The sequence below is a fragment of the Populus euphratica genome, unplaced genomic scaffold (assembly GCF_000495115.2).
Source record: "Populus euphratica unplaced genomic scaffold, PopEup_1.0 scaffold2292.1, whole genome shotgun sequence".
In the NCBI taxonomy this organism is placed as follows: Eukaryota; Viridiplantae; Streptophyta; class Magnoliopsida; order Malpighiales; family Salicaceae; genus Populus; species Populus euphratica.
The window spans coordinates 1-19,153 of record NW_011502138.1 but is presented as its reverse complement, the minus strand read 5'-3'; the positions used below and the strand labels follow the sequence as shown (position 1 = coordinate 19,153).

Here is a 19,153-nt window from a genome sequence, read left to right as displayed (position 1 = left end):
TTAGAAAGGGCTTCTAAAAGCTTGTAATGTAGGCTATGGTTATGGGTTATGAAAGAAAGGATGTTTATAGTCTCAAAAGGTGTTTGAGGGTTTCAAAGACTTAGGATCAACTATTCATCAATCATTTTTCTCTTATCATATATCCTTGTTCACCTTTATGACCAGAATTCTCATAACATAGGTCATACCAAAACAAAATCTTCATTCTTGAATATATGAAAAGTCATCTGGAGATTCTATTCTTGACACCAAAAACAAAGTTTGTAACTTTGTTATTCTTTGTATGGTTTTCTTTCTTCTTTTCCTTTTTTTTTTTGTTCATAATGTCATCTTTGGGGTTCTTTGTAGTGTTTACTACATGAGACATCAATTTCATCATCTATGTTCACTGCTTTGTCTGGATAATAACCAAATATTACATGATCAAATCTCATATCCATCTTTATTGCTTTGTCTAGCTGGTAAAGTGATCAAAACTGGCATCAATATGCTCTGCCCCTAGTTTAAGTCTTTTTTTTTTTTTCAATCATCGTTGGACTTGATCTGGTTCTTCCCTTTCCTATTGATTCTATTAGGGTCTTCTCAATATCTCTCGTTTGCCCCCAGTGTGGGGTGTGATCCTAGTCAGGGTTGTTATAAGCAAGGAATGTGATTCAGCTCAAATGGGGACTACAAAGGATGAATTTATTAGAAAAGTGAATGGATGACAAAGATGGCCTTTCCTCATTTCAAAAATATGTGAATGGATGACAAAGATGGCCTTTCCTAACACATGTTGTTAGGATTGATAAACCTTGTTCTTATCCCAGGAAAATATATGTGATCACAGAGATGGTTAACTAACCATTTATCTATGCAAATTCAAAAATGCTAGTAGAGACAAGGTTTTATCTCAGGGTTAGTCTTGGGGTTTATTTTGGTTTGGTCACCTCTTTTTTCGGGAAATGCTTAAATTTCATCTTTGACTGCTTTATGATGCATTTCTTGTAATCATGCACAAAATCAGTTCTTTCCAGATAAATGACATAAGTGTTGTGAGATCAAGGAAATGACAAGGTTCTTTACACAAAGAATGCATGGCCAAACTTTATTGTATTTATTTTGGGAGAAAATTGAACACATTTAGACATAATATCTCTTTACAGAGTCAGAATTCACAGGTCTGGTTAGATCTTCTCCATCCATGCTAGATAATTTCAGAGCTCCGCCTGAGAAAGCTTTCTTTACTATATAAGGACCTTCATAATTTGGAGCCCAGTTGTTGTGGTCTTCTCCTGGTAAAGATAAAAGTTTCTTGAGCACTAGATCTCCTTCTTGAAACACACGAGGTCTAACCTTCTTGTCATATGCCTTAGCCATTCTTTTCTGGTAAAGTTGATGATGACAGATGGCGGCTATCCTCTTTTCACTGATCAAGTTTAACTGTTCATATCTGACTTTGGTCCATTCAGCCTCTTCTAACTCTGAATTCATCAACACCCTTAATGATGGGATTTCGACTTCCAACAGCATTACTGCCTCCATTTCATATACCAATGAATATGGCGTGGCTCCAGTCGAAGTTCTTATTGCAATGTGATATGCATGGAGAGCGAATGGCAACATCTCGTGCCAATCTTTATAGGTGACTACCATTTTTTGAATGATTTTCTTGATGTTCTTATTGGCTGCTTCCACGGCCCCGTTCATCTTTGGCCTATATGGTAAGGAATTTGAATGTTTGATCTTCCATTTAGTACAAAGCTCCACTATCATTTTGCCGTTGAAATTCTATGCATTATTAGTCACTATCTTTTCTGGCAGCCCATAACGACAAATCAAGTCTTTCTCTATGAACCTCTTTACCACTTTCTGAGTCACATGAGCGTATGAACAGGCTTCTACCCATTTCGTGAAATAATCAATGGCTACAAGGATGAATCTATGCCCATTGCTGGCCTTTGGGTTAATAGGCCCAATCACATCAATTCCCCACATTGCGAATGGCCAAGGAGATACCAGATTGAACAAAGGGGTTGGAGGTGCATTGACTTTATCACTATGCACTTGACACTTGTGACATGTTCTGACATAATCGATGCAGTCTTTCTCTAATGTCATCCAGAAATAACCAGCCCTTTGTATTTTTCTTGCCATCATAAGTCCGCTAGCATGGGTTGAGCAAATCCCTTTATGGACCTCTCGCAAAGCCGTTCTAGCATCTGCTGCATTCAAACACCTTAGTAATGTTCCATCGAATGATCTTTTGTACAAAATCTCTCCATCAAGATAAAAGCCCATGGCCAATCGTCTTAGGGTCTTCTTATCCACTTGCGAAGCTCCCTCTGGATATTCCTGCTTCTACACAAAGTTCTTGATATCATAATACCAAGGCTTCCCATCTATCTCTCCTTCAATTGAGTAACAATAAGCTGGGTTATTTCTGATATTAATGTGTATTGGTTACACCATATACCCGAGATCAATTGTAGCCATAACAGCTAATGTAGCTAAAGCATCCGCAAAATGGTTCCCCTCTCTTATTAGGTGAGTGAACTTTATCTCTTCAAAGTCCTCTACTAGTGTGGACAAGTATTCCTGGTAAGGCCTTAGCTTTTCTTCCTTGGTTTGCCATTTTCCTTTCACTTGACAAATAATCAACATTGAGTCACCATATACATCCACTTTTCTAATCTTCATCTCTAATGCAGCTTCTAAACCGAGTATACAAGCTTCATATTCAGCTGTATTATTGGTGCATTCAAAATATAATTTAACTAAAACTGGATATAGCTTCTGATTAGGCGAGATTATCACTGCGCCGGCCCCATTACCATATACATTCACTATTCCGTCAAAAAACATAGTCCACCAATCTGTCTTTTCCTCTTCTTCCTCTATTGCCAATAAATTTTCATCTGGAAAATCAAAATCCAGCGGTTCATAATCCTCAATAGCATTATCTGCTAAATGGTCAGCAATCACGCTCCCCTTCACATCTTTCCGTGTCATATACACTATGTCATACTCTGACAACAAAACTTGCCACCTTGCAATTCGGCTGGAGAGATAGGGCTTGTTACATATGTATCTCAATGGATCCACTTTTGAAATCAACCAAGTGGTGTGATACAACATATAATGTCGTAATCTTTTTGCCGCCCATCCCAATGCACAACATAGTTTCTCTATTACTGTGTATCTAGACTCACATTCAGTGAACTTCTTACTCGGGTAATAGATAGCCCTTTCTTTCCTCCCTGTTTCATCATGCTGACCCAATACACATCCCATAGCTGTCTCCGTTACTGTCAGATACAAAAGTAAAGGCCTTCCTGACACAAGAGGAACAAGCAATGGCGGACTTTGCAAATAATGCTTGATTTTATTGAATGCCTCCTTACACTGTTCATTCCAAGTTCCCGGATTCTTTTTTCAGAGCAATCGGAAGATAGGTTCACATGTGGTAGTTAGTTGAGCTATAAATCTAGCAATATAGTTTAACCTTCCCAAGAATCCTCTCACTTCTTTCTCTGACTTTGGGGTTGGCATGGATTGGATGGCTTTTGCTTTGTCAGGATCCACCTCTATGCCTTTACCACTTACTACAAATCCTAACAGCTTGCCGAACTTAACCCCAAATGAACATTTTGCAGGGTTAAGCCTTAGTTCATACTTTCTCAATCTCTCAAATAACTTTCGCAACACCTTGACATGATCTTCTCCCTCTTTTGACTTTGCAATCATATCATCTACATACACCTCGATTTCTTTGTGCATCATATCATGGAATAGAGTTACCATGGCTCGTTGATAAGTGGCTCCTGCATTCTTTAAACCGAACGGCATAACCTTATAGCAGTAAGTTCCCCAAGGGGTAACAAAAGTCGTTTTTTCCTTGTCTTCTGAAGCCATCTTTATCTGATTGTATCCTGAGAAACCATCTATAAAGGAATATGTGGAACTACGTGCAGCATTGTCAACTAAAATGTCTATGTGAGGCAGTGAGAAATCATCTTTGAGGCTAGCTTTGTTCAAATTCCTGAAATCCATGCAAATTCTAATCTTCCCTTCCTTCTTAGGTACGACAACAATGTTGGATACCCATTGTGGGTATTTAACAACTTCTAGGAATCCAGCACGCCATTGTTTCTCGAGTTCCTCTTTCACTTTAATCCATGAATCCGGATGTGCTCTCCTCAACTTCTGTTTGACTGGTTTACAACCTTCCTCTAATGGGATCTTGTGTACCACGATATTTGTGTTCAAACCAGGCATATCCTCGTAAGACCAAGCAAAAATATCTGCATACTCATGTAATAGAGCTATTAACTCTGCCTTTTGCTTATGCGTGGTCAATGTCCCTATTTTCAATTCTTTTTTAGCTTGATCACTACCCACATTTATAGTTTTGAGGTCTTCAGTAGCAGGTTCCCAGGTTTTTTCATGTTGCTCTACTAGCTTTGTGAATTCTCTGATATTGCTTTCATCCCATTCTTCTTCTTCCATCATTGTCACATGTTTGTTAAATTTTGGCCATTCATTCTTGATGTTAAATGTATGTGATGTCGGGGAAGATCCGCTTTCAGGGTTCATTTTAAACACTACTGGGGCTTCTTGGGTCACCTAGTTTTGAAACTTTTCACCTTCAGCCAGCCTTCGCACAAAAGTCTTGGTGGGGAGTTCTTCTAGGATATGAACAGTCAGTTGTGGTAGCACTTCATCTTCCCTTTCCACTACTGTTGTCGTGTTACTTCCTTCCACCTTATCTTCCTCCATGGTGTTGATGCTCATAGTTACCACCCTTTGAACAACATCTTTTGCTTTGTTATCTGGTTGTATCACATATGCTGCCTTTGGGAAAGACACCATTAGGGGAGGGATTTCTAGTTTTTCTTCTTCAAGCTCCCTTCCTTCAATTCTAGCCATTCTTCATTCTCTTCGTCTATCTGCAGCCCAATGATGGTCCTCCTTCTTAGGCTTATATCCTAAACCAAATCTTTGGTCAACACATCTTATCTTGATTGGCTTAATCCTTTTTGGTAGTTTAGTGATAGGGTTATATTGGAATGGGATTCCATGTTCCAAAAAACATTTAGCTGCCATCCTTGCTGCTTCCGAAATCCTCGGCTTTCTTAACATTGTGCTTTCAGGTACCCACTCAGTGTTTACAATCTCAAAGGCATGAAGATTCTCACCCGCACAATCTTTTGCCTCAAAGAAAGGTATAGCAAGATTCTTTATCATGGAGATCGTTTCCTCTGCTTTAATGGTTACTAACATCCCGTTCATGATATATTTCAAACACTAGTGTAATGATGAAGTTACCGCCCCAGCTGCATGGATCCAAGGTCTTCCCAGCAACATGCTATAGGATGGGTGGATATCCATCACTTGGAGTGATACTAAGAACATTTATGGTCCCACATACAGCTCTACGTCCAAAGTCCCAATGATTTGTCTAGGCGAACCATCATATGCTCTTGCTATCATGGTACTGGGCTTCATATGAGATTCGTCGATTGGCATTTCTTTCAGCATATGTTTCGGTAGTACATTAAGAGCTGAGCCGTTATCGACGAGTACTTTTCCAACAAGACAGTCTTTGCATTTTATGGTGATATACAAAGGTTTGTTATGTCCTGTTCCTTCAGCATCTAATTCATCAGCTGTGAATTATAGGTAATTAGAAGCGTGGATCCTCCCTACCAGGTGCTCCATGGTTTTCTGTTCAATGTCCTGGGGTACATACGCCTCATTCAGTACCTTTTGTAAGGCATTTCGATGTGGCTCTGAGCTCAGTATCAAGGACATGAGAGATATCCTTGTTGGAGTCTTTTTGAGTTGATCTATTAGACAATACTCACTGTGCTTTATCAACTTCAAAAATTCATTTGACTCCTCTTCCGTTACTGGCTTATTTACCTTTGTTTCTTTATCAAGATCCACCACTTCCTTGCCTTTGGCTTTCTTTAACTCGTCGAGAGTAAAACAGCGGCCACTCTGTGTTAGCCCACTGATCTTAGTATGAAATAAAGGGATTGGGGCTTGAGTGTTCGCGGTATAACCATAGCTATATGGCATTGCATTGTGATCCTTTGGTGTAAATGAAGGTTTAGTTAGGATCAGTTTTGGTAACCCATTAGCTGTAGTTTGAACTCTACACACCTTTGACAATTTATCTTGGCCTTCCATCAACTCCCCTCTTGGTTGCCCCCCGTGGTTTCAAGTCTTAATTCTCCCATGATTAACATTGTTTCAATCTTCTGGCGAAACTTGATACAATCCTCAATATGATGTCCCTCCATCCTATGGAACTCACAATAGGTATCACCTCCCAACTGACATGCAATGTTCATGTTTAGTGACCCTAATTGTAACATGTCGTACAACCCTTTCATAGACACCTTCAATACTTGTTTTTGATTGGCAACCTCTATCATGCCCACTCCCGAATTACCAGGAGCATGTTTAGACAATGGATTTGAATTGATGTTGGGCGCGTCTTCGAAAGATACCCACCCCATTTTGATGAGTTATAACAACTTCCTTTTAAAAGGATAGCAAGTTTCAATTGCGTGCCCAGGATTACCGACATGGTATTCACAAGCTAGTTCTGGCTTGTACCATATGGGAAAGGGTGGTTGAATTGGCGGTAGAAGAATTGGAGTTATTTGCCCAATGCTTAGCAATTTAGCGTATAAATCTTTTAAAGGCATTGGTAGTGGAGGTAATTGCTCAGAAGTATATTTGGTATATGGCCTTTGATAATTATTTTGGTTGTTTGGTGGGTGATTGTTTGGTTGGTTGAATTTGGGTATACGGGCTTGGTAAAGTTCATGTTGGTGAATTACGGGGTAGGTATTTGTGGGTTAGGGTAATTTACTTTCTTTCCTTTATAACCTCCTTCTAAGTTGTTAACATCCCCTTCTCTTCTTCTTCCTAAATAACCTTTTTTTTCTAGAGGCTCCGGTATGCACCCAAATTTAATACCTTGTTCTATTCTCTCTGCTATGCGTACAACGTCATAAAAATGCTGAGAGGAGCTGCCCATTAAATGCTCATAGTAAGGTGCTTTAAAGGTATTAGCAAATAAAGTCACCATCTCGGTCTCGATTAAAGGGGGTTGGACATATGTCGCCTCATCCCTCCACCTTTGTGCATACACCCTGACTGACTCCTAGCTTTTCTTTTCCATGGACATTAGGCTTGTTCAGTCTGGAGCTATTTCTAGGTTGAATTTATACTGTTTGAGAAACGCCTCTACCAAATCTTTCCATTTCTTGATTTTACTTGTTTCCAACCGCATATACTAGTTTAAAGTAGAGCCTGACAGACTATCTTGAAAAAAATAGATAAGCATTTTATCATCATGGATTACTTCCGCCATCTTATTGCAGTAAGATCGAAGGTGTGTGTTTGGGCACTCCAAGCCTGTATATTTGGTGAATTCTGGGACCCTGAAATCTTTTGGTACCACGATGTTTGGTACCAAACACACCTCAGCTGCTCGCATTGGATCGAATCAATCATTTCCTTCTACAGCTCTCAATCGTTCTTCTAATGCAGATATCTTATCTTGGCTGATGAAACTGCCAGACCTATTTTCAGAAGGCCTATTCAGTGTTAAATCTCCGATAGGTGGCATGTGAGCTAACCGGATAGGGATGGTTGGCGTAAAATGTTGTTCCGCTACTGACTCTGCCCCCATAATTGGAGATGTTGTAGGCAAACTTGTAGCTGGCTGAGTAGATGTTCCCTCCCTACTTTTTGCTTTTAACAGCTGTTCAAGCAAATTAGTCATCCGTGACACTTCATTTTTCACTGATTCTAGCTCGCTCTAGTAGCGGGATTCTAGAAAAGCGGTTCTTCGTGTTCCATTCTTGCTCTGTTTCTGGTGTAATGGACCTTGGGTGGGGGACCTATGTTTCACTGGGGTATGCAAATGACATATTATAAACAAACATATAATGCAAAATAAGATGCATATGTGATGTGTATATTTTAATGAACTGATTCATGACTTTCGTAATCCTTTAAGCAAGATATCTGAGCCAAACTGATTGCTGTAAAGGGTGTTTGCCAAGTTCTTTATCAGATTTAACTCCCCGAAACTCCATTTGAAAAGAAGGATGGCCTTTTTATAACTAACCGAAGGTGGTAAAAAGTATACAAAATAGCAATAGCCTGAATACATTGTTAATCTAAAAGGCAATTCCTTTATTGGCTAAGTCATTAATAAAGGAAGTGAGAGCCCCCATGTATTCTCGATACTTTGTAGCATTATTTCCAACTTGGGTTGCCTGTTTTTGCATTCTCTAGGCATAGCGGGCCACTTGCTCGACTTGTTTCGCCATATGTCTTATTTGGTCATGCAAGAAAGTGTTATTTGTGATGCTCACTTCGTTGTTGGCTCCCAAGACTTCATTGCTTCTTTCCAATGTTCAGACCATTGTTTCTAACAGTGATAATGTAGCCTTAGCTCTTTGTAATTCTTCTCTTTCAATGTTTAGCTCGGCGTTTTTGGAGTTCATTTGAACTGCAAAGCTGTTAATATAGTTTTGAGATTTCTGGTACTCTTGCTTCAGCTCATGTAACTCTTCTTTTATCACACCATAATCACTTCTCAACCCCACTTCTTGCATCTCCAGCTTGGATTGTAGAATGATTATCTGTTCTTTTGAATACTCGGCCCTTTGTTGGTAATCTCTCATATCAGCCTCAGCAGCCTTTCTCATACTTCTCTCCTCTTCCAACTGTACCATATATTGGGCACATATATTTCTCTCTTCTTCTATATCAAGGTGGGCTTGCCGAGTCTTTTCTTTCTCAATTTCCATCTTTCCTATGAAACTGCTCATTTCTCTCTTCATAGAAGCCAATATCTTTTTATCTGTATTTATCTTGTCTTGCACTGATTTCTTGATTTTGGCCAAATCTTTTTCTATAAGCCTATGTTTATGAACCAATTTATCATTTTCAGTTCTTAGATCCTTCAACTCATCTTGAATCTGTTTAGCTAGTGCTTCAACTATCTCTGCCCTTCTCTGCCATTGTTTGCAAGATGTTAATTGCTCCTCTTTCTCTTCTAATTGTTGGTTCAAACAATTCCTCATTGTATTTTCTTCTTCTAATTGTTTTTCCAGGATTTGTGTTTGCCTTTTGCTTTTGCCGAGGTTTGTGCTACATCTCTTTAACTGTCTTCTTAGTTCTTCCTCATGATCAATCCTTTTTCTTTTTGGTTGCTCTATTGCGGACTCAGGATGTTCAGGTTTTGAAGACTCAATGACCCCAGAAAGCTTTCCATTTCTCCAAACTGCATAATTCTGGCTGACAGATGATTCAAACATGCTACCTTCTTCCTTTTTCACTAGTACAGGCCTTTTCCAGTCTTGTCGAATGAGTTCCATTTCTTTGAGGTATGGCTGATGTTTGAATAAACCAAAGAAATCTGTTAAACCCAAAGTTCTTGGTGTATATTGCATTCCACCCAACTATCTTGTTACTAGTGCTGGGGCATAACTAATGTATCCAGTAACACCAATCAAGGGAACCCATACCTTGCTCCCACAACTCATTGTGCAGACTGTGTTATTCATCCACGGTGCTTTCCATTTGAAGTTGCTTTGTGGTAGTGCAGAATACTTCTTTATCCATGCTTTCTCATCCCAATGTCTCCAAGTCTCCTCTATTGTCACTTTTAGTGGTCGAAGGTCAAACCACCAGAAGTTGTTGAAGATGTCCTTTGGTGTCTCAATATGATTGATAATCCATAAATATAACATAGGGACGCAACACCTCATTGCTCCCTTTCCATTCATTCTGCAATGGTTGAGTGACAGTATGGTTTCAGCCAAAATTACTGAAGCAGGATTGATCTGGTCATACTCGTATTCTAAGAAAACACTTACGGCTTCCAAACTGATGACCCCAATTTCAGATGGAAACAATACAAGGCCAAATATGGCGAAAGCCACCAATCGGTATCGTTCATCTCCCAATCTGCCATCCTCGACATTTTTCTTCATCCTGGCTTCAATGACTTTCCATTTGAAACCCCCATTAGCTATTCTGCATTGACTGATTTGTCCCAAGCCTAATAACTTTACCACCTTTGCAGCTGTGCCTTCAAAATCTCATCTGAGGTAAATGTTGTGGCTGTTATTTGGAAAATCTAGGATCCTTTCATATTCCTCCAAGGTAGGTGTCATATCTATGTTTCCAAAAGTGAAACACCGATAACTAAGATCCCAAAAGCTGACTAGGGCTTTGATTGCTGCTGTTTGTAGGGGTAACCTCATTAGTTGCGCAATTCTCCCATATCGCCTTTCAAAAAGAGTATCATCAACATATCCCATAATGGACAACAACTTCTCCAAGTCATTGATTATGTGATTTATCTTGGTAATCACGGGTAATTTGCTGTTATTGATTCTTGGACATTTTCCTTCAGCTACCTGAGTTAGCTCAGATTCTTGCCCAAACTTGTGAAAAGATTGATACTTAGTCATGATTTCAGTTCAACCTGCAGTGATGATATTTTTACATGATTAAATGCAAATGACAACAAAGTAATATATATCCTAAAGTCGAGTTCTAATCAGTATGTGCAACACAAGGTAGGTTTCCTCTATCTAGTCTCAAAAGGGTCTCATATCTGCCCAATGACAGCCTTCGTAAAGGCAGTATAGGGGTGTTGCAAAGAACAGCTAAAGCACGTATGCCCGCCATTACTAAGCAGGCACTCAAATATGAGTTAGTTGTTTCACGCATTTGAACCCGACCAATAGTCATAAGGCAGATCGCTAATTCCCCACTTAACTTAGAAGTTTGTTTATATGTTGTCATAAAATTAAAGCATATGATATCATGAACATATATGTACAAAAATGAAAGCATGAAAGCATGTAAGACAATAAATACATATTAACAGATAACACACAAATAATGCAACGCAATTATCAGGAAAAAAAACCATGCTTAGTCCACAAGAAGGGTCCCCAGTGGAGTCGCCATTCTGTCGCACGTGTGCGGCGTCGCGGCGATCATCCACCATCCATGCTAACGATGGGATGTGGTGTATTTTTAGCAAGATATGAAGAGACAAGGAATTCTTGTCTCTTATCAGTGAAAACATTGAATGAGAGTCGCCACCTAGTATTCTGGTAACTAGGAACCTTAACTGGTCTTTAGAGATCGGGTACGGAGACTGGTTGCGTAAAGGGAACGTATTAGCACCCCGACTACGCCCTACCTAAGGTAGGCTGCATTGTTTTGTCTAATAAAATATGAAATCATGTTCTGGTATCTAATTATATGTGTATCTAAAACCAAAGAAACTTTTAAAATCAAGAATACGTGTTACGTATAACCTCGTAATCCCTGATACTAAACAAAACAAAAAAACATTTCTTGTTGTTTTTGATATTTTGGCCAATGTTCTCTTGACTTTAATAAACTGGTTATTAAAGCCAAAATGCATGCTAAAATATTGTTTTTGATGTATAAAAAATACAATATGATTTTTTTTTGTAGCTTTGAGACACTTGGCCGTATACACAAAAATATTTTTTTTTGGTTGATTTTAAATTTTTTTTTTGATAAAAAAAACTCAAGTATTTTTAATACTGTATTTGTATTATTATTATTTTTTGACAAAAAATATAGACCAATACTAAGCAAAAAAGGCATAAATAATAAAAAGAGAAAAATATAAAAATATAAAAAAAAATATTTTTTTTTAAATGGGCCGGGCTCGGCCCAGATCAGTGGGTTGGGTCGGACCCGGCCCAAAACCAAATGGGTTGGTTACTGTATAAACAATAACCAAATGGGTGTACAGTAACCACCCCCTCCTTCATTTGCTGCATAACGTGAATTAATTCACGTTCTGCATGCTAATGTAGACCGAAAAAATAAAAAGACAGGGCAACCGGAGATTACCTGGGATTGGTGTCGGGGCGGTGCTGCTGGCGGCGGAGACCCGGTGGCCGGTGTTTTGGTGTGTTTTTCTTCTCTCTCTCTCCTCGGTTTTGCACAGTTTTCTCCTTCTTCTTCTCTCTCCCTCTCTTTTGTTTTTTTTTATTTCTCTTCTCCTCTCCTCTCTCTCGTGTTTGGTTTCCTTCTCTCTTTCTTTTTCTCCCTCTCTCCGTATCTGCCTCCTCCTCTCTTTCTTTTTTTCACTGGCTGCCTCCCCTGCTTTTATAGGCAAAAAAACAGGGGAGGGGACGTGGTTGGGGCGGCCACTGTGCAACTGCTCCTCCACCATTCTTCGAGCACGTGGAAAGTGGGTTGTGTCGGTGTCTTTTTGAAGTTGAATTGTCGGTAAAAAGATCAGTGAAAACAGAGAAGAAAAACACATTTTCTTCCCCTGTTCTCTGCGTGTCCAGGGGAAGAAGATGATGGTACTGTTCAAAACGGCACCGTTCTGAGTTTTCTATTTTTTTTTTATTTTTTTGTATTTTTTATGAATAGTGCATATGAACAGTGCATAAAATGACGTCGTTTTTCCCAAAACATGTCGTTTCATTTAACTGAGATTTGGCGCCAAAATGCGTCAAATTCAAAATCAGGCCTTCAATTTGGACGTGTTTTACAATTTGGTCCTTGGTTTTGTATTTCTTCAATTAAGTCCCTAATTGGCCATCAAACTTCAATATTTATGCAATTAAGTCCCTGATTTGACCAAATTAACTCTCAAAAATTATATTTTGACTCCAGAACTTTAATTTCTTCTAATAAAAGCCCAAATTAACTAAAAAAATCAAATTTTCTTGCAATCAAAACATCCATAAATTCAATTAAACCTTTATTAAAATTTAATTGAATCCATAAACATTTTATTTTGGATTTTTCTTCCTAAAATTTAATTTTCTTTGTCAACAAGGTTCTCATTAGTTAACAAAATACTGCCAAATTTTAATCTTTGTAATTGTAAACCTCTTCAACTAATTTTTGACCATTTTCTGAACATTTTGACATCTTTTTTTTTTACTGTTATTATTTTTAAATTAGTTATTATTATTCTTATTTTCAATTATTTTTCATTTTCTTATTTTTCTATATATATATATATATTTTTTTTTTTTTGCACGGGACCCAAAAATGGGTTACAACATTTATCATGGTTTTATATCATCATTTTGCACTTGAAGTATCAATAACTCCTTAACCGAAGCATGTTTTATAATAATATATCTAATAATATAAGATACCTTTAATTTATGGTGAATGTTCATTTTAAATGCAAGTCTATCACACAAATGAAAGGATTGATTGATAACTTTAAGAACTTAAATTGCAAGGATAAAGAGATGGCCAAACTTAGAAAAGAGATGTCGGTGCAATCCAAACCGGAACACTGTTCGGTAATTGGGTCATATCAGGAGCTATATATCTCAGATTTAGTTCCAATTTATATGGATGGAAAGGTAAGACATAGGCCTACAACTTTCATATGGAGCCCAAGATCTAAAAAGGCCATTTTCAAGTCCAAATTGTAGCAACAACAAAGAAGCCCAAATCTGTCTTCCAGCCCGAGCACTGTTCAGTATTTTGGTCATATCTGGAGTTCTAGAAGTCTAAATGAGATGAATTATTTACACAAGAAAGCTGAGACAATTGCCTACAACTTTCATGTTTGCAACTGGCTCCAATTTTGACGTTATCAATGACGTTTTGGCAGACAAGAGAAGATAAGGATTGTCACCAAGTCAAAAGTTGGCCACCCACTTATCAATTAGTCATCAAATCAATAGTTCCCAATTTTGGCCTATAAAAGGAGGCATTTGCCATGCATTTAAGCATCTTGGTTTCTAGATCAATATCATGCTCTTCCTTTCTCTCTTTACTTAGTTATCTTTTATCTTATTTATGTTCTTATTTTGTTTATCTATTTTTCTTTCTTTCATTATGTCTAGCTAAGTTTCTTATGTCAAGGTGAAAAGGTTACACTAATGGTGTAAGAATAAGTATAGTGTAAACTCAATATGGACTTTAATGTTTGATACTAACATGTTTTGTATTTGTTATCTTATTCACTCTTTAATACTTTGCTTGTTAAATGACTAATCTTGATTTATGTTGTATAACACTTGGTACAACAAATGCTTGGCACTTTCATAGCCCATACTTTATGGTATAACCGACACCTGAGCTATGAAAGGAACTTGATTTGTTGTTAACATAAGTTATAATCATGAATGCTTGACGAGATTTACAAGTACTAGCATTAATCGAATAAGATGACTAATGTAATCATGTTAACAATCTATAATCAGATTGGAACCTCCTTTATGTGTGGTTTCCGATTGAAAAATAAGAGTTTATACTATACTTGTTTGACATACCATTAGTGGAACCTCTAACCTTGACATTTGTTATTATAATTGTTTAATCGTTACATTAATATTCCATCTCAAAGTTCTCATCTTCTTCTTCTCCTTCTTTTTCATTATTATTATTATTATTATTATTATTATTATTATTATTATTATTATTACTATTATTGTTATTATTGTTGTTGTATTATTGTTATTTATAATTTGTACAATTAACCTCCATGTGGTTCGACCCCGGTCTTGCCGGGTTATTTATTACTTCGACACTCCTGCCCTTGGGAGAAGACAAAAATCTTTTCGTTGTGTCAAGTTTTTGGCGTCGTTGCTGGGGAGGTAAGTTCTTGTATAAATTATAGTAGTTATTTTATTTTCTCTTTTCACTTTTCTTTTATATAACTTTGTTTCTTTTCTCTGGTTTCTTCTTCCTTTATTTTCTTCTTTCCTTTATTTTATTCCTACACGTGCATGAGAGTGTGGTCACGTACATCAAGTGGTAGACTTTGTAGGGTATCCTCATCATTGTCAGAAAATATGGCCGAAGAAGATAATCAATCACTTCATAATGAGAATAATGAGAATAACCGTGCTAGAACACTTAGAGACCACATGAATCCCACAAGAACAAGTGCACCATCATGTATAGTTTTTCCTCCCGATGCATCTCATTTTAATTTTAAACCAGGCATTATTCAACTTTTACCTTCTTTTCATGGCTTAGAATTGGAAAATCCATACTTGCATTTAAGGGAATTTGAGGAGGTTTGCAACACATATAATAATTTAAATTGTAGCATGAACACCATCAGATTAAAGCTTTTTCCTTCTTCATTAAAAGATAAAGCTAAAACATGGCTACAAAATTTAAGACTAGGATCCATTCGTGCTTGGGATGAAATGCAACAATAGTTTTTAAAGAAGTTTTTCCCATCTCATAGAACAAACTCTTTCAACAGACAAATCACCACTTTCACTAAAAAACCAGGAGAAACATTTTACCAATGTTGGGATAGGTATCGAGACTTGCTTAGTACTTGCCCTCATCATGGTTTTGAAACATGGAGATTGGTTTCACATTTCTATGAAGGGTTAACACCTAAATATAGGCAAATGGTTGAATTGATGTGCAATGGAACTTTTGAAGATAAAGACCCTAATGAAGCAATGGAGTACTTAGACTTGTTAGCTGTAAATGCTCAAAATTGGGACACCGCGGGTACTTATGAGGCACCGAGTAAAACTCAACCTCATACATCTAGTGGAGGTATGTACAACCTTAGGGAAGATCATGGCCTTCAAGTCAAGTTTGCATCTTTAGCTAAAAAGGTCGAGGCACTAGAATTGAAAAAGAGTGGTCAATTAAAATCTATTGAAAACATTGTGTGTCAAATCTGTGAAACAAATGAACACTCAACCAACGATTGTCCAACCTTGCCTTCTTTTAAGGAATGTCTCCATGAACAAGCTCATGCTTTAAACAGTTTCCAAAGGGCCAACCATAACCCATACTCTCAAACATACAACCCTGGTTGGAGAAATCACCCAAACTTCAGTTGGAAGAGTGAGAACAACAATGCACAAACTTCACAACCACCATTTCAAGCACACCATAATTTCCAAAATTCTCATGGATATGCACCTCCTTATGCTCCACCTTCTAGAAGAAATCTTGAGGAAACATTGCATGCATTCATTGAAAAGCAAGAGACAATCAATACTCAACTTGCTCAAAACATGACAAATTTTAAAGATACTCTTGCAAAATTAACATCTGCTCTCAGTTTCCAAGAGAAAGGTAAGTTTCCATCTCAACCACAACAAAATCCCAAGGGGCAATACAATGCAAATGAAAGTAGTTCCGGAAGCCAACACATGGATCAAGTCAAATCAGTCACTACTCTACGCAGTGGTAAGGTTATTGAAAAACCCTCTCTTGAACCTTATGAGAAAGATGATGAGTCAATCTCTAAGGGTAAGGAAGGGGTTGAATCTGAAAATTGCAAAGAAAAGACTGATTCTCCGCCAGCACTTCCATTTCCTCAAGCCACGACCAAACAAAGGAAAGTCAATCACAACTCTGAAATCTTTGAAACTTTCAAACAGGTAAGGATCAATATACCTTTGTTGGATGCTATTAAACAGATTCCTTCCTATGCTAAATTTTTGAAAGATCTATGCACTGTGAAGAGGAAACTGAATGTGAAAAAGAAAGTCTTTTTAGCAGAACAAGTAAGTGTCATTCTTCAGAACAATAATGCTTTGAAATATAAAGACCCTGGTTGTCCTACAATTTCTTGCTTTATTGGAGAGCATAAAATTGAAAGAGCCGTACTTGATCTCGGTGCTAGTGTGAATTTACTTCCATATTCAGTTTTTCAGAGTCTCAATCTAGGTGAGTTAAAACCAACTTCTATAACTCTTTTACTTGTTGATAGATCTGTAAAAGTGCCTAGAGGAATAGTTGAAGATGTGTTAGTACAAGTCGATAAATTTATTTATCCTATGGATTTTATTGTCTTGGACACAGAACCTGTTGAAGCATGTAATTCATTTCTTGTTATTTTAGGACGTCCGTTTCTTGCAACTTCTAACGCATTGATTAATTGTAGGAATGGACTGATGAAGCTATCATTTGGAAACATGACATTAGAGATGAATATTTTCAACATTTGCAAGCAACCTGAAGATGATAATGATTTACAAGAAGTAGATCATATTGATGAATTAGTTTATGATCAACTTGAATCTACTTTAAGTAAAAATGAATTGGATGAATCTGAAGATTTGCAAATGATTTATTCTGAGGAAGAAATCATGGATGAAAAACGCACCGAAAATGTTGATGTGAATCTTTTGTCAACAGTGACAACAGATTTGACATCTAACAGCACACCAATCGATGATTACTTTCCTAACAAATCCTTACTTTCTCTTAGTCCAATGCCTTGGTATGATAAAAATATCAATTTTCTTGCTTTACGAGATTTGCCAGCTGATTGGAGTACCCAAGACAAAGAAAAGTTTTTGAACGAAGTGAAGAATTTTTATTGTGATGACCCTAACTTATTCAAATATTGTCCTGATCAAATATTTCAAAGATTCATTCCCGACAATGAGGTAAGTAGTGTCATTAAACTTTGTCATTCTGAAGCATGTGGAAGTTATTTCTCGTCAAAAAAGACAGCTACAAAAATCTTTCAAAATGGATTTTATTGGCCCACCGTGTTCAAGGACATACATGCATTCTGCCAAACTTGTGAAAATTGTCAAAAAGTTGATACTGGTCAAAAAGTTTTGTTTTATAATTCTCAACTCTATTCATTACCTAGAGAGCTAAGATCAAGATGGAACAATCCTTATAGGGCCTGTGATATTGAGAATTCAATGAATGACAATGATTTTAAGGAAAATAGACATTGTTTGAAAGCTTACTTTGATAATTTTCCTAGTGAAAATGAATCAACTGGTTTGAATGATCTTGTAGATAAAGGTTGATTATTTTGTTTTTCTTACATTGTTTTTATTTTAGTGATTTTTGCTAATTTCTCTCACCCCGGTCAAATGGCGGACAACGGTACTTCGTGACTTAAGTCGGTTCTTTCAGTTTCCCATAATAACTGATATTTGTGTATATATTTGTGCAATTGTTTGAATCTCTCTTCTAATTCTCATTTGAAAATGGACACTAATCTTGAAAAATTGAAAAAGTATTTTCCCGCTCTGCCTCAGAATGCGATTACAAAAATTTACCGTGCTAGATGTGCAAGATTGAGATTGTTAATGAATCATGGAATTCCTGAAGATATTCGCTGGTTGATTGAAGCAAAGGTCCGATTATCAGGTGAGTCCTCTAACTTCTTCATTTCACATATGCCTGGAACAGGTAAAAGCACTTTTGCAAAGAAACGTCGTGCAAAACGACTAGAAGTCTGTCATCGATGTGCTAGATGGACTTGTAATACACAATGTTGTTCTTTAGGAATGGTATCTATAAACCGTGAAGATAAAATACAATTCATTAAGGATGGCCTGAGTAAGGAGTCTTTATATAATCTTCTATTGACTCTTGAGACGCATCCTAGTGGAGATGTGCATCGTGTAATTCATGATTTATGGCCACTATTTCATAAAGAACATGATCGACTTAGTCTTGGGAATCTGACTAAAAAAGACCATGTTTGCCAGTTTTTAAGAAAACTGGATGGGAAGCCTATCCCCGACCCATAGAGGGCGTTTAAGCCATTCTTGAATGTAAAACCAAGGGAAGATGTGAGCCACAATCACAACTACTTGTACATACACATGCTTTTTTAAAAAGTAAGTAAATAAATAAATAAAGAGAGAGAGAGAGAGAGTGAGACTCCAGCTGGCCTACATATAGGTGTTATGATTGCCTTTCTAATTTCTCATCTATAAAACCCTCTCTTCCTTCCTTTCATTTCTACTCAACCCATACATTCAACAAATACAGAAGTGTGTAGAAATGGCAAGTTCCTCAAGTCATCATATAAGAAATATTTGTGTTTTCGGTGGATCTAGTCCTGGGAAGGAAAAGGAGTTTTTAGAATCAACAAATCATCTTGGTCAAGTGCTAGCTGAGAGAAAGATTCATTTAATGTATGGGGGAGGCAGTCTTGAGTTAATGGGAGGTGTGTCAATAGCTACATTTTTAGGAGGTAGTCAAGGTTTGGGGGTCGTCCCTGAAGCTTTGGCATAAGGGGACATCATTGGAAAAACAATTGGAGAGGAACTTCAGGTCTCCACAATGTCAACTCGAATGAATGCAATGTTTAACCATGTTGATGCCTTCATTGCTTTACTAGGTGGTCTAGGCACAT

General features: G+C 37.3%; 1 pseudogene; it reads right to left on the bottom strand.

Moving 5' to 3' along the window:
• Positions 1-1,122: 1,122 nt before the first annotated feature.
• On the bottom strand, positions 1,123-6,174 carry LOC105118875 (uncharacterized; annotated as a pseudogene).
• Positions 6,175-19,153: the final 12,979 nt, after the last annotated feature.